The sequence below is a fragment of the Chiloscyllium plagiosum genome, chromosome 4, assembly GCF_004010195.1.
Source record: "Chiloscyllium plagiosum isolate BGI_BamShark_2017 chromosome 4, ASM401019v2, whole genome shotgun sequence".
NCBI lineage: Eukaryota > Metazoa > Chordata > Chondrichthyes > Orectolobiformes > Hemiscylliidae > Chiloscyllium > Chiloscyllium plagiosum.
In genome coordinates this window covers 71854538-71873375 of record NC_057713.1, presented here as the reverse complement: position 1 = coordinate 71873375, position 18838 = coordinate 71854538, and the positions used below count along the sequence as shown (strand labels likewise).

Here is an 18838-nt window from a genome sequence, read left to right as displayed (position 1 = left end):
CAAAGAGGTAAAGCTTGGCATGGAAGGTATGAAGAAAGGGGGTATAAATGAAGGCATAAGGTGAAATGGGTTGGTATAGATGGAGCATGGGAAGTATTGTTGGGGGAAGAGGGGGATGTAACGGGATGGAGTGCTGAGAGAGCATTTCTGCATTCTTGTTTTGCTACAAGTGGAGCATAGTGAAAGCACCAAATCTGGCCTTTCAGGCTGCCCAGCTCCCTTATGGATTTGGCAACTTGATAGTTCCTATATTACTTAATGGAAGTCAGTGCCCAATTCTTATTTACACCCTCCTCTCTCTCTCTGGAAGTAAAATTGAACTGCCCGAGATAGTTTCTCCTGTGTCGGGTTTGTGAAATCACAAATTTTCATGACCAAGCAACTCGGGAGTAGAAAATCAGGCATAAATGTGAGCTGACTTTGTAAAATTTAAGCTATGGTAGAGAATGTAATGGTTGGGCCATGGGTCAGAACTGTTCACAAACTTTTCTATTTTCTTGTTACGCTATGCAATATCGATGGTAAGTAAATGCTTTTATAGATGCTTCTGTTTAATGGCCAAATAAGTACTTTTTTTTTCAAAATAGTGATTATTTATTAATAGTGGCTCTCTCTTTTTCTCCTGTCAATAAATGTTGTTCGTTCATATCACCATTCTGACTTCTGCAAATCACTCTCAATGAAAATAATGATAGCCTTCATCCAAGGATATTTCAATATTCAAATTAGATATGTCTGAATAACCAGTGATGCAGATAGGTTTGCAACCACAACTATCGATCTTTTTAATAGTGGTTCTGTTTCTATCATTGTAACTCTGTAACCCCCTCAATGTAGTGTCTAACCTATTGTCCGTTTCATTTAACATTTCCTGTGTATTGCTTTAGAACTGTCACCTTGGATTTCAGCTCTCCATAGCTCTCCTCACCTATCTGAATCTTAACAGGATCATTACACATTTGGATGAATTCAACTCTGAGGTCAGTATGCCCCCTTTTTTTTGAAAGCAAGCCTATATGTTACAATTTTTCTCTAACAGAACAAAATTACTGGGCTAGTTTTTACAGCAACCTCTTAGCGGGATGACATGACTTCAATCGGAATTGTAATGCATTATCACTCAGGCGCAGCTTACCACATGACCTCTAGTGGCTAGGTCAAAAATCAGCCATGTTAGCAATTCAGGTGTTTCCATTGTATGCTCACAGTACATGATGGAAAGATATTCTTTCCATATTTAAGTCTCAGGCTACTGTGAAGTAATGCCTCTCAACTATCCTCCATTAGGAAGCACTTTGCCATGGGTCATGTTTCAAGGCTAGAATGATCAAATAACTTTTGCACTTAATCAGATAGAGATTTTTCCCCATCAAACTGATAGGAGAAACCATTCCCTACTAAATTAAAAGGCAACATATTTTAATGTAACCATTCTCACTGCCTTTATGATTTTTAGTGCTCAATGTGTGCACATATTAAAAGCTGTACCTCAACAGTTTTACTTTCCAGGCCAATACATTCCAATTCTTTCCAGGGTTTTTTAATATTCCAAAAAAAGTAATTGCAGATAACTGTGAAAATGCAACATAATCTTGAGCTTTATATCAAATTCTGAGAAAATAAAACAAATCCTCATTTAATTCTATATACTTTCCTAAATTATCCTGCATAATGTATGTGAAGGTAGCCCCTTAGAATTACTTGAAAAATGCATTTAATGTAAAATCACAGTTTCATTCCCAGTTTTCATTATATCCCTATAATAAAAGCTTAAACTCTTACCCTAATAGTGTAATTTCGATCCCTTTTCCGGTGTCTCAGTGAAACAATGTGAAGACAATTGTCAGTTTCACTATCCCAACTGTACAACGAAAAGAGCAAAAGCCAATTTCTATACTTTACTTGCTGATTAACTCAAAACAGGCCTCACTGGACATATTCCAAAACATTTTTTCAGAAGTAAAACAATGGAGACTTCTGAGAACCCACCGGGCTTGCTGGGATGGCAGAAATTAATTATGGAACACATTCCCTTGGACCTTTTTATAAACATGGTGCACCACACCACAGACCATTTTTATAAGACATGGCAGCCCTACTTGAGTTATTTGGATATAAATTTGTCAGTTATCTTAACTATGGCATTTGTTTAACCAGGATAGTTAGATTTGTCTAGCCCTGGGCCATGGAGGGGATCTCCTGAGTTAATACGGATAGATATACAATGCTCCCGTTCCTTTGTTTGGGAGCTTTGCGCCGAGCAAGCTGTTCTGTATTTTGTGGGGTTTTTTTTGCATTTTTTTTAATGTTGCTTTGCATAGTGTTAGGGTTTGTTTTGTACTATAGGATAGGTTAATAGTTAGTTGACGGTAGTTCTGTTGTAATTTGTTTTTTTTCTTTTTATTATACTGATATTTATTATTGATTGTATTTTTCAATAATTTTATATGTTTGTAAAGTTAAAAAATATTGCTAATAAATATATTTACAAAAGAAATGGAGGCTGATCTGTGCTGATGTACCTCCATTGATCAGAGAATACCCCATAGGTGCTCATCCATTTTCCTCCTAGGGTATTTAATATTACCCAGAAAGGTTTTTGGAGTGATTTTGTTAAATACAAGTCCTTTTTAAGCATGAACTAAAATAAGCCACATGTAACACATGTAATCATGAGAAAGAGATTTTAGCATAATCATTTTAAAGTTAAATATTCCAGAATAACAATCTTCAAAAATATTAATGTAACATTAAATTGACATAATTGTATGGAAACACTGGTATGTTAAGTTGATAAAAGTTAGCTAGTTATATGACTAGAGAGATTTCAAAATCTCATCTAGAGCATCGGTCAGAGAACAGACTACAGCGCTGCCTCACTAATTTTCTCTCTCACAGTTCGTTCCTGGATATATAAAATCACGAAACACTGTACAGTTTACTTCGTCCACACATCCATGTTAATGAACGTTCAGCAGTAATCCTGTAAAGCAGCTTCATGCTTTCCCTCAGTTCTTTGTGTATTGGAAACAGCAGATGGTTGCAGCATAATTTGTCTGCTATCATCCCTTAATAGGGCTTTCAGGATCTTGCATCCACGGTCAGCCAATATTAAATGCACTCGGGAATTCCAGAAGGGGCTAAAAAGCATGTTGTAATGTCTAAAGTCAAAGGCTAGGGAATGATTTCGCATTTGAGGTCATGTTTATAATCCAAGAAGAAACAATTTACTTTGTAGGCTGAAAGGTCCAATGAGATCTGTTTTATTACAGTCTTATTTAAAATTCTTTTCATCTGTTTTGCGAAGACAATAAATTATATAATGTTTTGTATCATCTAAACTCTTGGTCTCTGACCTCGCTTAGTAAAGACAACTGCCCACTAGATGACAATTAACTGGCAATTGTGAAAAAAATACTCTGCACATTTATTTTAAACACTTAGCAAAGGGACTACAAAAATGCAGGAATGTAAAACATCCAAGCAAATTCTGAAATAATTAAAAATGGCGTAAATTCTTTTACGAACCACTTCATTGGCTGCTGTCTAAAATGATGTGATGAATCTCTGGCACTTCCAAGTTTGAAACACTGTTATTCAAGGCACAAAGCACAAAACCCTGATAGGTTCTGACACCTGAAGTAAAATCCGAAGATAATGCTGTGTAGAGTAGGTTGGATTTGTGATGCTAATTTAAGGACTTGTGCTGCACTTCAAAGCTGGGAATGATTTGCAGACCTCGCTCAGGTATTAGTAAACTTCTCTACTGTGTTGTCTATAGACACAATGCAAAATATCATTTTAAACCAACACAATTTCCACGGCAGACTGCTTTGAAGCTTTAAACCTACACTTTATCTGAAGTACCATTTGCCACAAGTATTATCACTTACGGATTAATACTTCGCATTTGATTACGTCTAAAGTGTAAGAGAGAAAGTGGCAGTCCTAGATTGGATGATGAATATTTTGAAAAATATTTTGGCAATGTAGAAAGTGGGGTGGGTACAGATGCATTAATGACTTCCTATTACTGAAACCTAAATAAATACATTAACAGGATAATAGCCATTGTAAATAATGCATATTGTAAATTATTGCATTGATTCGTTTTAAGGGAATTGAATTTGTTGTTAATTTACAGTATTATTATTCATCTTTGCATTATTGGTAATTGCCATGGATTCTGGAAGGAAATTGGAAAATATTGTCACTCTTTATTGAAAGAGAATACATTTAACGATTGAGCACCAATGCGCCACAGTATCACCACTGATAAAGAATGTGGTTTCTCATTGTTAATAGGGAGTATATTACCTTGCATAATTGCAAACAACAATGGCCCAAAATCTCTGGCCAATGTAGGAACCCGTTTTCCTGAATATCTTCATTTGAGGACAAGAAGTTCTTCGGACAATAAAGAAAATGACAAGAGTTGCATTTGTATAGCATCTTTCATCTTCTTAGGATATGCCATGGTGCTTCATAATCAGAACTTGTGTAGCCACTATAGTAATATGTGGAAATGCAACAGCCAGTTTGCCCTCAACCATGTTTCATAACCAGAAATTAATAACTACATTTAATGCTGCCGAGGGAGGAATGCGGATCGGCCACGACATCGGGAGTAATCCCTTGCTCTTTAAACAGTGCCATGGGATCTTTCATATCCGCAAGGAACAACAGATGGGATCTTGGTTTAAGACCACATCTGAAAGACAGCATGTCTGGCAGTTTAACACTGCATTGGAGAATCAGCCGGGACGACTTGCTGAAATCTCTGGAGTGGGGTTTGAATCGACCTTCTGGTAAGAGTGCTCCCGCTGAGTCAAAGCAAACAAATGTATGCCACAATGTGCAATGACACTGCAGATACGTTCCTGAATATTTCTCTGGTCACTTTTCAAAGACGTGCTTAAATTTCTTCTAGAAGCATCAACTGGCTTGATAAAATATTTCTGATTTTGCTTCACAAAGAAGCCTAAGAAATGTTTATCCCTTTGCTCGCACGACAAAAACAGACACTACCACTAACATGAATCACTGCACAATTTAAAGAGGAAACTCTTGGCAGCAGCAAGTGACACCTCTGTGAAAATATTCAGGACAGATCAATCTGCACTGAAGCTAATGGACACAGTATTCTCACCTGTTACATATTGGCTGTTAACAGATGTGGACTGGTTTGGTATGTACTGTAACTACGGATCTGATATGGGTGACTAATAGGTAGGATAAAGATATCAAAAAAGGCGGAAGGTCACCTTAGATCTACGGGCTGCATTGCAGAAAACAAACGTATATTTTGATAAAAGAAAACTGAGACAGCTTAAATGGTGTATACAATCAAAAAGAACAATGAACGTGGCAAAATAATTCGTACACTGGAGAAACTTGGTATGAAATAGAGCTTCCTTTCAAAATCTGTTACAAGAAAACAGTGTGCAAAAAAAAATTATAAACTATATATGGGAATGTGAAAGTATACTTTTTTTCTGATTTAAGCAATCCATTACCGGTTATTACATTGTCTATTCAGTCAATATTTAAAATACGTTCTACTTCACAGCTTTGCATTCAAAATATGTCTATCATGTTATACTGGAGGAACATTAAAGAATTCCTGGGATGACCTAAGTAGGAATGTCTTAATGCGGTTTCTATCAGCCAATTACTGCATTTTAAGTACTTTACACACTGTAACTACTTTGAAATCTGTTTCTTGTTCAGAATTTGACAGCACAATGGAATCTTTTTTATCAAGCAGAAGCCCACACATACCAGAGAAATCCGTGGGTACATTGCACTGATTAATCCTTGCATTCTAAACATTCTTAGTCATTTGTAATATCAATGAAACCATAATCAAGATTATACTTAGCATTGCTGCCAGGGAACCTTATCAATCTGAGCTGCATAGAAAAGTGATGACTTTGACCTTGCTAGTTTATTTCATGGTGAGTTTGCCTTTTAGTTTTAATCTTGTCAGTTCTAATTTTTTGGGAGGGGTGCAGAATGAGAGCTTTTTTTCAGCAGGATATATTGTAAGTGCATTTGCCTTAATACAAGATTATGCTGTTTTAACTCCAACCCCGGTAGGTGAATCTACAACCACTATGTGATATAATTGGTTTATTCCGATCTTAATCTCTGCCCCTTCCACCTACATGGATTTTTTCCCCCACTTTAGGTTTTTCAATACTGAGATGTAACAATAGTTTGACTGAATTTATTTTATGATCCAGTTTCTTGTTTACTAAACGACAGATCAGAACTTCTCAGAACGTGAGTAGCGCAGACAGCAGGAACCCCAAGTTCCACAGCCGCAAGATGTTTAAGTTGCGTTCAAAATATGTCTATCCACAGCCGCAGTTGTGCTTTCCAGTTTGAATTGAATTGTGTGTGGACGTACTGTAAGGCTGAAAGTACTGCTTGTGATGCATTTTTCTGGTTTAGCAGAAATTAAGTCTAACAGAGAGAACAAGACTGCAAACAATGCAGAACGGTTCAGATGACATCAGAAATCAGAGGAGTGAACCTTGTGTAGTTCATGAAGTAAAACTAGATAACAGCACTGAACAGTTTTGCACCTATTTATTATCTCATTCATCATATACTGGTTAGCAATTTTTCACAGAGAAAAAAAGTTTTGCTTTCTTACTATTGCAAACTGCAGCTTGCTGATTACAGTTGTGAGTTTGAAGGGTGCTGTGATGTAGGAGAAAATGCTTGGCAGCGCATTGAGAAATTTGAGTTAATACCAAGCACTGTGAAATTAAAGTGCAGTGGTTTGCTGGTGTATATCCTGTACAGTACAACACATATGTCACAGAATCATTTTCATTTCAAGATACGGGTCAACATCAGATAGACAGATATCCAACCCGAACCAAGAATTCTACTCCACCAGAAATCATTCGTCTCTCATAATAACGAATCCATTTATAATGCTTTAGTGGTTCATTATTCAGTTTCTAGTAATACCCTATCTCTCCAATTATTCCGTTTTTTCATGTTTATCCCATTGTCTTCAAGTAAGTAGAATGACAATAGCCAATCAATGTGCTGGAAACAAAATCTTGTGCACATTGACGGCTACTTTTCTAAAAGTAACGTGTTTTTTGGAGAAATGCACCTCGAATTTTTGAACATTCCCCACAACACGTGAGGTCCCCCATTCTGATGCATCTCCTTTCTACTATATACTCTTCTGAGTCAGTACATAAGCAAGGTGGTGTTAAATTCTTACAACATTGAAAGCATATAATAAGGTCACTTGACCAAAAAAATCCATTCTTTCTTTAGTTTATGGGAAAATGTAATGGGCTGAATAGTCTACACCTAAATGCCTTGCAACAGACATTGCACAATTCACTCAATGACCTGAGAGAGACAATTGATAGCAGTCAAACTTTCAAAGGGATTTCAAAATCCTTCCTAAGAATCAAAAGTAATTGAACAAAACTGCAGTAGATGAAGCCAACCTTGCAAACAGGTATTAAAATCTAACTTGCATATCACCTATTATCTCAGCAGGACGTTAACCATCTTTTATGTTTGTAGATTTACCTTGTTGGAAGATGGGTGATTCAATTACATCTAATGATACTACGAATTTCATCTGGTCATATTGAGTATTATCCTCATAGTAAGTCCTCATAGTAACATTTTTCACAATGTTAATCTACATTAGCAACCTAAAGTTGTGAATATTAAAGTTTTTAATAATACCAGACTGAGGCATCAATTAACATAAGTGCACATACTAAATGACATTATGCATCAAATTTAAGTTCTGATCACATCAGAATGAATCTCAATTAGATGAAAAAGAACGTATGATAGTATACAAAATTGTTTTCCTACTTAGGCACTCCCTTGAGATTGAGTATAACTTGCTTCCATCTTAAGTCATACAATGATAGAGATCTACAGGATGGAAAAAGGCCCTTCAGCCCATCATGTTTGTGCCAGTCAAAAACCACCACCTAATGATTTTAATTCCATTTTCCAGCACTTGGTCCATAACCTTGTATAGCTTGGCATCATAGGTGCACATCTAAATATTTCTTAAATGTTACTTCAATGCACTGGCCCTGAATGGACCCTACTGTGGTCCTGAATGGGCCATATTCTTTCCCTCATTATCCTTTTGTCTTTAATGTACCTGTGAAACAACTTAGGTTTCTCCATTATTTTACCTGCAAGTATCCTTTCTCATATGCTTTTATTGGTCTTCATTTCCTTTTTAAAAGTTTCTTCTCGCACATTCTATTCTCCTCCAGGGCTTCTGCTGCTTTGAGCCCTTGGTATCTGCCAAAAGTCTTCTTTTCTCTCTTAATTCAATGATGTGTATCCCTCAATATCCAGAGATCATAGGATTTGACAGTCCAACCTATTTTCTTTATTGGAACGTTACCCTGTATTTTCCATATTTCCTTCTTGAATGCATCACACTGTTCTGAAACAAATTTACCTCCCACTCCACTGTGGCCAAATCATTTCTGATCTTATTAAAATCAGCCTTGCCTCACTTATGAACTTTAATTTTCGGCCAATCCTTGTCTTTATCCATAACAATTTTTCATCCAATGGAATTACCATTGCTGTCTGCAAACACCACTGATACTTTAAACATTTGTCCAGCTTTGTCACCTAAACCTCTATGCTCCACAATCCTCCAGTAAATTCACGTGGGAATGAGTCACGTTATGTACAGACAGAATTTTTTTTGCTCATTCTCAGGTTGTGGTTTGTTGCCAAGGGCAGCACTTATTGCTCACTCCAAATTTTCCAGAGAATGTATTGATAATATTCAAGAACTGCAGCAATTAGTCTGTGAGGTGGAAATGCACCCTCTGTGCTGTTAGAGAGAGATTACAGGATGTTTATGAAAGACATTTATGAAAATGGATAATGTATGATTTGAAGACCAATTTTGTAAATGTAATGTTCCCATCTGCCTGCTGCTCATGTTCTTCCAAGTAGTAAACTTTGGGTTCTTGAAAGGTGCTGTCTAAGAATCAATGTAGTGCACATACGTAATATGCACTTAACTCCAATGTACCAGTTCCAGAGGGAGTGCCAGTCAAGCAGACTGCTTTGTTCAAGATGCTGTCAAGCTTATTGATTATTGTTGGAGCTATGCTCATCCAGCCAAGTAGGCAATACTCCATTATACTCCTGATTTATACCTTGTAGATGCCCACTGCTGGAAAGGCTTGGGGGAGTCAGGAGGCGAGTTACAGAACACAGAATATCCAGCTTCTGAGCTATTCCTGGATCCACAATACATATATAATTGATCCAGTTAAGCTTCAGTTCAATGGCAATCCTTAGACTGCAAACCGAGGCTGGACTTATATAGATTAGATTACTTACAGTGTGGAAACAGGCCCTTCGGCCCAACAAGTCCACATCGCCCCGCCAAACGCAACCCACCCATACCCCTACATTTACCCCTTACCTAACACTACGGGCAATTTAGCATGGCCAATTCACCTGACCTGCACATTTTTGGACTGTGGGAGGAAACGGGAGCACCCGGAGGAAACCCACGCAGACACGGGGAGAACGTGCAAACTCCACACAGTCAGTCGCCTGATGCGGGAATTGAACCCAGGTCTCCGGTGCTGTGAGGCAGCAGTGCTAACCACTGTGCCACCGTGCCGCCCTAGTTAATGTCAGGGCCTTGGGGAGTGTTGCAGAACAAAGAAACCGAGGGGTGCAGGTGCACAGTCAGTTGAAAGTGAAGTCGCAGGGTGATGAAGAAGGCATTTGGTTTTAGCCTTTGAATATAGGAGTTGGGATGTCATGTTGCAGCTGTGCAGAACATTGGTGAGGCCACTTTTAGAATACTACGTAAAATTCTGGTTGTCCTTCTATAGGAAGGATGTTGTTAAACTTGAAAGGATGCAGAAACGATTTGCAAGGATGTTGCTGTGATTGGAGGGTTTGAGCTGTAAGGAGAGGATGAATAGTCTGGGGCTTTTTTCCCCTTGAGTGTCCCAGGCAGAGGGGTGACTTTGAAGAGGTTTATAAAATCATGATGGGGCTGGATAAGGTGAATAGCCAACATCCTTTTCCCAGGGTAGCGGAGTCCAAAACTAGAGGGCGTAGGTTTAATGTGAGAGGGAAAAGATTTAAAAGAGACTTGAGGGGCAACTTCTTCATGCAAATGGTGGTGCACGTATAGAACAAGCTGCCAGACAAAGTGGGTACAATTACAATATTTGAAAGTTATCTGGATGGTTAAATGAATAGGGAAGGTTTAGAAGGGTATATGTCAAAATGCATCACCTCACACTTACCAGAGTTAAATTCCACCTGCCAATGATTTGCAAATACAACCAATCCATTTATATTCTCCTGTAACCAAACACTTTCCTCCTCACTGTCAACCATATGGCTGATCTTCTGTCATCTGCAAACATATTTATCTTGGGGTCCATGTCCATAGATCCCTCAAAGTTGCCATCCATGTTGATAGGGTTGTTAAAAAGGTGTATGGTGTGTTGGCTTTCATCAGCAGGGAGATTGAGTTTAACAGCCGTGAAGTTATGCAGCAGCTCTACAGAGCCCTGGTTCGACCACACTTGGAATATTGTGTTCGGTTCTGGTTGCCTTATTATAGGAAGCATGTGGAAGCTTTAGTGAGGGTGCAGAGGGCACTTACCAGGATGATGGAGGGCATGTCTTATGAAGAAAGGTTGAGGGAGTTTGGGCTTTTCTCAGTGGAGCAAAGAAGTGTGAGAGCTGACTTGATAGAGGCGTACAAGGTCACAGATAGAGTGAATAGTCAGAGACTTTTTCCCAGGGCAGAAATGGCCATCACAGGGGACATAATTTTAAGGTGATTAGAGGAAGGTTCAGGGGAGAGGTTGGTGCTTTACGCAGAGAGTGGTGGGTGCATGGAATGCACTGCCAGCAGTGGTAGCAGAGTCAGATACATTCGGGACATTTTAGCCACTCTTGGATAGACACATGGATGATAGTAAAAGGAAGGGTATGGAAGTTAGTTTGATTTTAGAGTAGGATGAAAGGTTGGCACTACATCAAGGGGTGAAGGGCCTGTACTGTACTGTATTGTTCTATGTTCTATGTAACACCTCCCCCCAATGCCCCATTCTCATCCACATTTATGAATATCACAAACAGTAAGGGGACTTAACATAGATCCCTGTGGTATGCACTGCACACCAGGCCCCTGTCACACAAACAGCTTTCTACCACCTCCTTCTGTGTCCTACCACTAAACCAACTTTGGATCCAAATTACCAAGTTACTCTGGATCCCATGAGCTCTTACCTTATCAGTTTCCCATGTGGGACCTTGCTAAAGGCCTTGTTGAAATCCATGTAAACAACATCAACCAAATACTTGGTTTCCTCCTCAAAAGCTTGCTCTAGATTTTTTTTCAGACATGTTCACCCTCTGAAATAATTATGCTGACTACCCAATCAAACCTTGCCTCTCTAAATGGAGATTAATTTTCTCTTTCACTAATCTCTCCAATTATGTTTCTACCCTGATGCTTGACTCATTGGTCTATGGTTCCCTGGTCTATCTCTATCACTATTTTTGTAAACTAAAATGACTATCCTGCAGTCCTATATCACCTCCCCTTTGGCCAGAGATGATTTGAAAATTTGGGCCAGGATCCCTGTAATTTCCTCCCTTCATATCCCATTGTGGAATATGAAGGGAGGAAATTACTGCTGACTCAAAGCACCAGGGACCCAGATGTGATTCCACCTTCGGGTGACACTCTGTGTGGAATTTGTATGTTTTCCCCGTGTCTGAGTGGGATTCCACCGGCTGCTTTGGTTTCCTCCCACAGTCCAAAGATGTGCAAGTTACGTGGATTGGCCATACTAAATTACTAATGTTCTGGGAAGTGTAGGTTAGAAGGGTTAGCCATGCGAAGTACAGGGTTACAGGGATAGAGTAAGGGATGGTCCTGGTTGGGATACTCTTCAGAGGGTTGGCGTGGACTCTTTGGGCTGAGTGACCTGTTTCCACACTGTAGGGGTTCTATTATATGGAATTCATGGGGATTTGTCTGCTTTTCAGTCTGGTGGAATCTTCAATACCTTCAGCTATCAATCTTATCCACTAGTGTTTTCTCATATTGCAGCATTTTCTCTTTGATCACCTCATTGCTTCAATACCTCTTTGCTTCAGGTATCAATTTTGTTCAACAGCATTTTCTCAAATTTCAGCATTTTCTCTTTGATCTTCTCATTGTTTTCTTGAGTCCCCCTTGCATTTTATATACTACTGTACCACCTGCATTGTTTTGCTGCCTTTGTGCCCGTTATACATCTCTCTCTCTTCCTTTTTATAAAATCTTGAATATTCCTAGATATCTATAGTTCCCCGAGCTTGTTGCTCCTACATTTCACTCTAAAAGGAACAAGTTGGGCCGATACTCCTTGAAGCTGGAGGGCCATTCAGGAGAAGAAATGGGTTGCCATTTAAGGTAAGGGAGAGAGAAGCTACCCCAAAATGGAAGTGCCCAATGTTAAATTTTAGAATTTTAAACAGAAGGACCACCAGAAGGGAATTTTCTTAACTTGTTTGTTGTTAATTCTTTCATTGATTAAATGACTGTCAGAAGATGGGATCCCTGGATTGTCTGAAGCTGAGGCTGTGCAAAGAAAGCCTCTTAATCTGTTTTGAATATCAGGACCTTCCTTTAAGGTAGGTGCACCATTCTCTACTGCCTCCAAGGCCTGCTCATTTTCACTGATTCAGTTATCGTCACTTGAGGTTTGGGAGCCATGATCTCCCTGGATCTTAGAATATAGAACATAGAACATTGTTACCAGAAAAGAGGATGGAGGCTGGTGAACCAGTATGCCAACTGGCAACATGAAATCCTGTGTTGAGATTGTGGTGCTGGAAAAGCACAGCAGGTCAGGCAGCATCCGAGAAGCAGGAGAATCGACGTTTCGGGCAAAATCTTTTAATCAGAAATGCCGATTCTCCTGCTCCGTGGATGCAGCCTGACCTGCTGTGCTTATCCACACTCTGGACTCTGATCTCCAGCACCTGCAGTCCCCACTTTCTCCGAACACAAAATCCTGTGCCCATCCCCATGAGGACTTGAAAATGATTAAGCAAACCTTAAAACTTGAGAAACAATTGAAGGACACATGGATACAAATATCAAATGTAAAAGCTTTGATCAAACAAAAATCAGAAAAAGTCTTTTTGCTGACATTTACAACAACTCAGAAAGAAGTTTAATGGAGCTGGATTTTTTCAGGATATTTAAAGAAGCAAGCATAATGTGCTTACAATAAGAAATGGAAGTGATTTAGAGGAATGCTTACCATAAATTAATCACGCATTAGATTTGAATGCTGCAGACTTGATGGCCTGATTAGTCTATTTTACTCACTTTCTTTTTGTACATGCTTCATTCATTATTTTTATATTATTCGCACATTCACAAAGTGATGAGGTTAGAGAGTGCTAAAATAGATCCATACAATGAACTTTGCCCTGATTGAGGCAACCTCAATGAGATCAAAACCTTGTCAAAAATTGTCTTATGACATGTTAGCTGTCCATTAGAGGCTTCAAAAGAGCTCAATCAGTTTCACTAAAAAAAACTGCAAATGCTCGAAATCAGCAACACAAATAGAAATTTCTGGAAAATCTCAGTAGGTCTGGCAGGAACTGTGGAGAAAAAAAATCACAGTTAACATTTCAGGTTAACTTTGGTTCTGTAGAAGAGCTGAAACGTTAACACTACTTTCTCTCAACTGATGCTGCCAGACTTGTCTTCATTGCCTGTATGATATATGCTATTTCCTGATTCATTTTGTCCAGTGCAGATATATTACCATATTTTTGAGTCATTGGATCACACAAAGGAGGCCCTTTGGCTTACTGATTCTGCGCTGACAAAAAAATCCTCTCACCTCTCTACTGATCTCACTTTCCAGCGCTTGGCCATGAGCCTTGAATTTTATGACATTTCAGGTACTCATTCACCTACTTATTAAAGGTTGTGATGTTTCCTGCATCAACGACCCAGATTTCTACCTTTTCCTCATATCTCCTCTAAACCAATGTTAAAGATATTTTAATCTTCCTTTCTGAATGTTAACACCATCTATAATAGAATCCCTACAGTGCAGAATGAAGCTACTCAGTTCATCGAGGCTGCCCATCCAAATACTTTGGAAACTAGAGTGAAGATCTAAGCCAGTGTTGACTGGTCAAGAATGATTGATTCATTGCTATTCTGTAAGACTGAATTCATTGTACTCTGAATGTATGTCCAGTTCTGACAAAGGCAGCCAGTATCCTGGAGGATACTTTTACAAGGAGAAAGTAAGGACTGCAGATGTTGGAGATCAGAGCTGAAAATGTGTTGCTGGAAAAGCACAACAGGTCAGGCAGCATCCAAGGAGCAGGAGAATCAACGTTTCGGGCATGAGCCCTTCTTCGGAAGGGCTTTTACAACCAGACCTCAGGCAAAGTTCCCAATTTATTGTAGACGGAATACACAAAATTGTCAAGCCTCCAGTAAAAATCTTTATTTACACTCCCCTTGATTGGCCACAATAATATTAATTTGAAAAGGATCCCTTCCTTGTGGATGTCCAACTTATGGACAAATTGAATTTATGTTTTAAAGGGAGTTGATTTAACCAGGTTTTTTGAGTTAACAAAAAGGATGAGTTTATTAGTTATGACTGACGCAATGCATATACATGCAGATTAAAAACAAAGGATGAGTCAAAAAAAAAAGTTCAAAAGCGATATTTGGAATAGTGTCTGAGTCCCATGAAGAGTAGACAATGGAAGTTTGTAGCCATTACATTGGGTGATACTGGTAACATTGGCATTAGTAGATGAACAGTTTATTTTGAGATTTTTGATTTTGTCGGTTACCTGAAATTCTTTTGTCTTATTTCCTTTCAATGATGCCTGACTTGCACTACTCAGAATAAGATATAAATTTTCCTTTTATCTTGCAATGCACAACTGTTTAATGTCTGCACTTGAGATGTGAACTTTACTCATCCACTAACATAGGATAAGTGAGGACTGCAGATGCTGGAGAGTTAGGATCGAAAAAGGGTGGCACTGGAAAAGCACAACAGGTCAGGCAGCATCTGAGAAGCAGGCAAGTTGACATTTCAGGCATAAGCCCTGCATCTAGAAGGTTTATACTGCACAGATACTCAACACATACTCAACAGGGGTTACAGTTGGCATTTAACACCAATTTATGTGTAGCTGAAACACAAACATGTCTGTTGACCCATGTCCCCATTCTAGAATATAACCCAAGCAGATGTTTTCTTACTGAGAGGAGGTAATTAGATCCTGCCTTCTGAAGTCTCTCTCTCTTTGAAGCTTCTTTGTGATTTTCCTGGGGTTCACACAGGAAATATGGTAGCTGTTGGTTTTGGGATCACTTAGCTCTGTCTACCACTTGCTGTTTATGCTGTTAAGTCATCCTGTTTGGTGGCTTCATCGGGTTTTTATTAATTTGTGGGATGTGGGATCTGGCCAGTGTTTATTACCCAACCCTAGTTGCCCTTGAGAAGGTGGTGGTGAGCTGCTTCCTTGAACCGCTGCAGTCCACCTGCTGTGAGTTGACCCACAATGCCATTAGGGAGGGAATTCCAGGATTTGACTCAGCAACAGTAAAGGAACACTGATATATTCCCAAATCAGGATGGTGAGTGGCTTGTAGGTGTTCCCATATATCTGCAGCCTTGTTCTTCTAGATGGAAGTGGTCACGAGTTTGGAAGGTTTGTCTGAGGATCTTTGGTGAATTTCTGCAGTGTATCCTGCACATACTGCAGCAACTGAGCATCGCTGGTGGAGAGAGTAGATGCTTGTGGATGTAGTGCCAATCAAGTGGGCTGCTTTATCCTGGATGGTATCAAATTTCCTGAGTGTTGCTGGGCTGCATTCATCCAGACTGTTGCCTTGGAGATGGCAGACAGGGAGTTAGGAGGTGTGTTGATTGCAACAGTATTCCTAGCCGCTGACCTGCTCTTGTAGTCATTGTGTTTATGTGGTGGGTCCAGTTGAGTTTCTGGTCAATGATAACCTCCAGAATGTTGACAGTGGGGGATTCAGTGATAGTAACACCATTGATTCTCAAGGGACAGTGGTTAGATTGTCTCTTATTGGTGATGGTCATAGCCTGGCATTTGTTTGGCGCAAATGTTACTTATCACTTGTCAGCACAAGACTAAATATTGCCCAGGTCTTGTTTCATTTGGACTTGGTCTGCTTCAGTAACTGATGAGTCACGAAAGCTGCTGAATATAGTGTAATCATTGGCAAATATCCCCACTTCCCCTGATATAGAGAAGGTCATTGATGAAGCAGCTGAAGATAGTTGGGCCTAGGACACTACTCTGAGGAACTTCTGAAGACATTTCCTGGAAATGCAATGCCTGACCTCCAAAAACCTATCTTTGTATCAGGTGTAACACAACTCTATCACCATCGAGTTTGTCCCTGGATTCCCATTGATTCCAGTTTTGCCAGGGGTCTTGCTGCCACAGATTCCTAATGAAGGGCTCCTGCCCAGAACGTCGATTCTCCTGCTCCTTGGATGCTGCATGACCTGCTGTGTTTTTCCAGCACCACACACTCTCGACTTCTTGCTGCCACAGTCTGTTAAAAGCAGCTTTGATGTCAAGGGTTATCACTCATCTCACCACTGTAATTCAGCTCTTTTGTCCAGGTTTGAACCAAAGCTGTAATGAGATCAGGAGCTGAGTGGTCCTGTCAGAGGGTGGCATAAGAGGGTGGCATGGTGGCTCAGAGGTTAGCACTGCTGCCTCACAGCACCCAGGTTCGATTCCCATCTCGGGTGACTGTGTGTGGAGGTAGCACATTTTCCCTGTGTCTGTGTAGGTTTCCTCTGGGTGCTCTGGTTTCCTTCCACAATCTAGACATGTAGGTCAGGTAAATTGGCTATACTACCTTGGCCATAGCATTAGGTGCATTATTCAGAGTCATATATAGGGTAGGGGAATGGGTCTGGGTGAGTTACTCTTCGGGGGGTCAGTGTGGACCTGCTGGCTGGAAGGGCCTGTTTCCATACTGTAGGGAATCTTAAAAAAAATTCCCAAACTGGGTGTCACCGAGTAGGTTATTGCTGAGCAGGTGTTGTTTGATAGCACTGTTGATGACATCTTCCATTACTTTACTAATGACTGAGATCAGACTGATGGGGTGATAATTGGCTGGCAGAAAGTGAGGACTGCAGATGCTGGAGATCAGAGCTGAAAAATGTGTTGCTGGAAAAGAGCAGCAGGTCAGGCAGCATCAAAGGAGCAGGAGAATCGACGTTTCGGGCATAAGCCCTTCTTCTGCAGCTGTTCCTGAAGAAGGGCTTATGCCCGAAACGTCGATTCGCCTGCTTCTTTGATGCTGCCTGACCTGCTGTGATAATTGGCTGGGTTTGGTTTGTCCTGCTTTTATATACAGGACATACTTGAACAAATTTTCCACATTGTCGGATGGATACCAGTGTTGTAACTTTACTGGAAGAGCTTGACTAGGGGAGCGGCACGTTCTAGTGCACAAGTCTTGATTACGACTTCCGGAATGTTGTCAGGGCCCGTAGACTTTGCAGTAAGCAGGGTCTCCAACCATTTCTTGATATCACATGAAGTGAATTGAATTGGCTGACGACTGATATCTGTAATGCTGGAAACCACTGGAGGAGACAGAGATGGAACGTCTACTCAGCGCTTTTGGTTGAAGATTGCTGTGAAAGCTTCAGCCTTATCTTTTGTATTCATATGCTGGGCTCTTCCATCATTGAGGATGGGGATACTTGTGGAGCCTCTTCCACCAGTGAGTTGTTTAATCATCCACCACCATTCATGATTGGATGTGGCAGGACTACAGAGCTTGGATCTGATCTGTTCATTGTGGGATTGCTTAATTCTGTAAATCATTTGCTGCTTATGCTGTTTGGCATGCAGGTAGTCCTGTTTGGTGGCTTCACCAGGTTGACATCTCATCTTCAGGTATGCCTGATGCTGTTTCTGGCATGCCATCCTGCACTTTCCATTGAACTAGGATTGATCCACTGGCTTGTTGGTAATGGTTGATGGGGATATGCTGGGCCGTGAGGTTACAATTGTGCGAGAGTACAATTCTGCTGCTGATGGCCCACAGACCCTCATGGATACCTAGTATTGAGTTGCTAGAGCTATTTGAAGTCTGTCACTTTTAGCACAATAATAGTGCTAGACAACACAATGGTTGTTATTCACAGTGTGAAGCCAGGACTTCGTGTCTAGAAGGTCTGTGGGATACGGTCATAGATAGACACATCTGCAGCTGGCAGATGGGTAAGGATGAAGTCAAGTATGTTATTCCTTTTTGTTGTCTCTGTGCACACCCAGTCTATTGACTATATCATTGTCAAAGAGTTCTATAATCATACAGCAGAGAAACTGGCCGTTCGGTCCTAACTCATCCACACCGACCAGACAATCCAGTTGATCTAGTCCTATTTTCCAGCATTTGGCCCCTATCCCTCTAAACTCTTTCTATGCTTATACCTATTCAGATGCCTTTTAAATGTTGCAATTGTACCCACCTCCACTACTTCCTCTCAAAGTTTGGGTGAAGATTTGTAGCTCGGGTGCTCGTTGTTGTGGTTCTGTTCGCCGAGCTGGAAATTTTTGTTGCAAACGTTTCGTCCCCTGTCTAGGTGACATCCTCAGTGCTTGGGAGCCTCCTGTGAAGCGCTTCTGTGGTGTTTCCTCCGGCATTTATAGTGGCCTGCCCCTGCCGCTTCCGGTTGTCAGTTTCAGCTATCCGCTGTAGTGG

General features: G+C 40.2%; 1 protein-coding gene and 1 long non-coding RNA gene across 4 annotated transcripts in view; one reads left to right on the top strand and one right to left on the bottom strand.

Annotated features, from left to right (window-relative positions):
* Positions 1 to 18838, bottom strand: part of zfpm2a (zinc finger protein, FOG family member 2a) — a 939997-nt gene that overhangs the window by 108086 nt on the left and 813073 nt on the right. The gene's annotated exons all lie outside the window — the stretch shown is intronic.
* Positions 7382 to 18838, top strand: part of LOC122549117 — a 13777-nt gene continuing 2320 nt past the window's right edge. Inside the window, exons 1-3 of one of the 2 annotated variants that reach the window (XR_006311422.1) lie at positions 7382 to 7648; positions 12365 to 12481; positions 12617 to 12702. This is a non-coding gene — a long non-coding RNA (uncharacterized LOC122549117). Of the gene's footprint in view, positions 7649 to 11994; positions 12482 to 12616; positions 12703 to 18838 lie in introns of those variants that run through there. The other variant, XR_006311421.1, reaches the window with a different exon arrangement.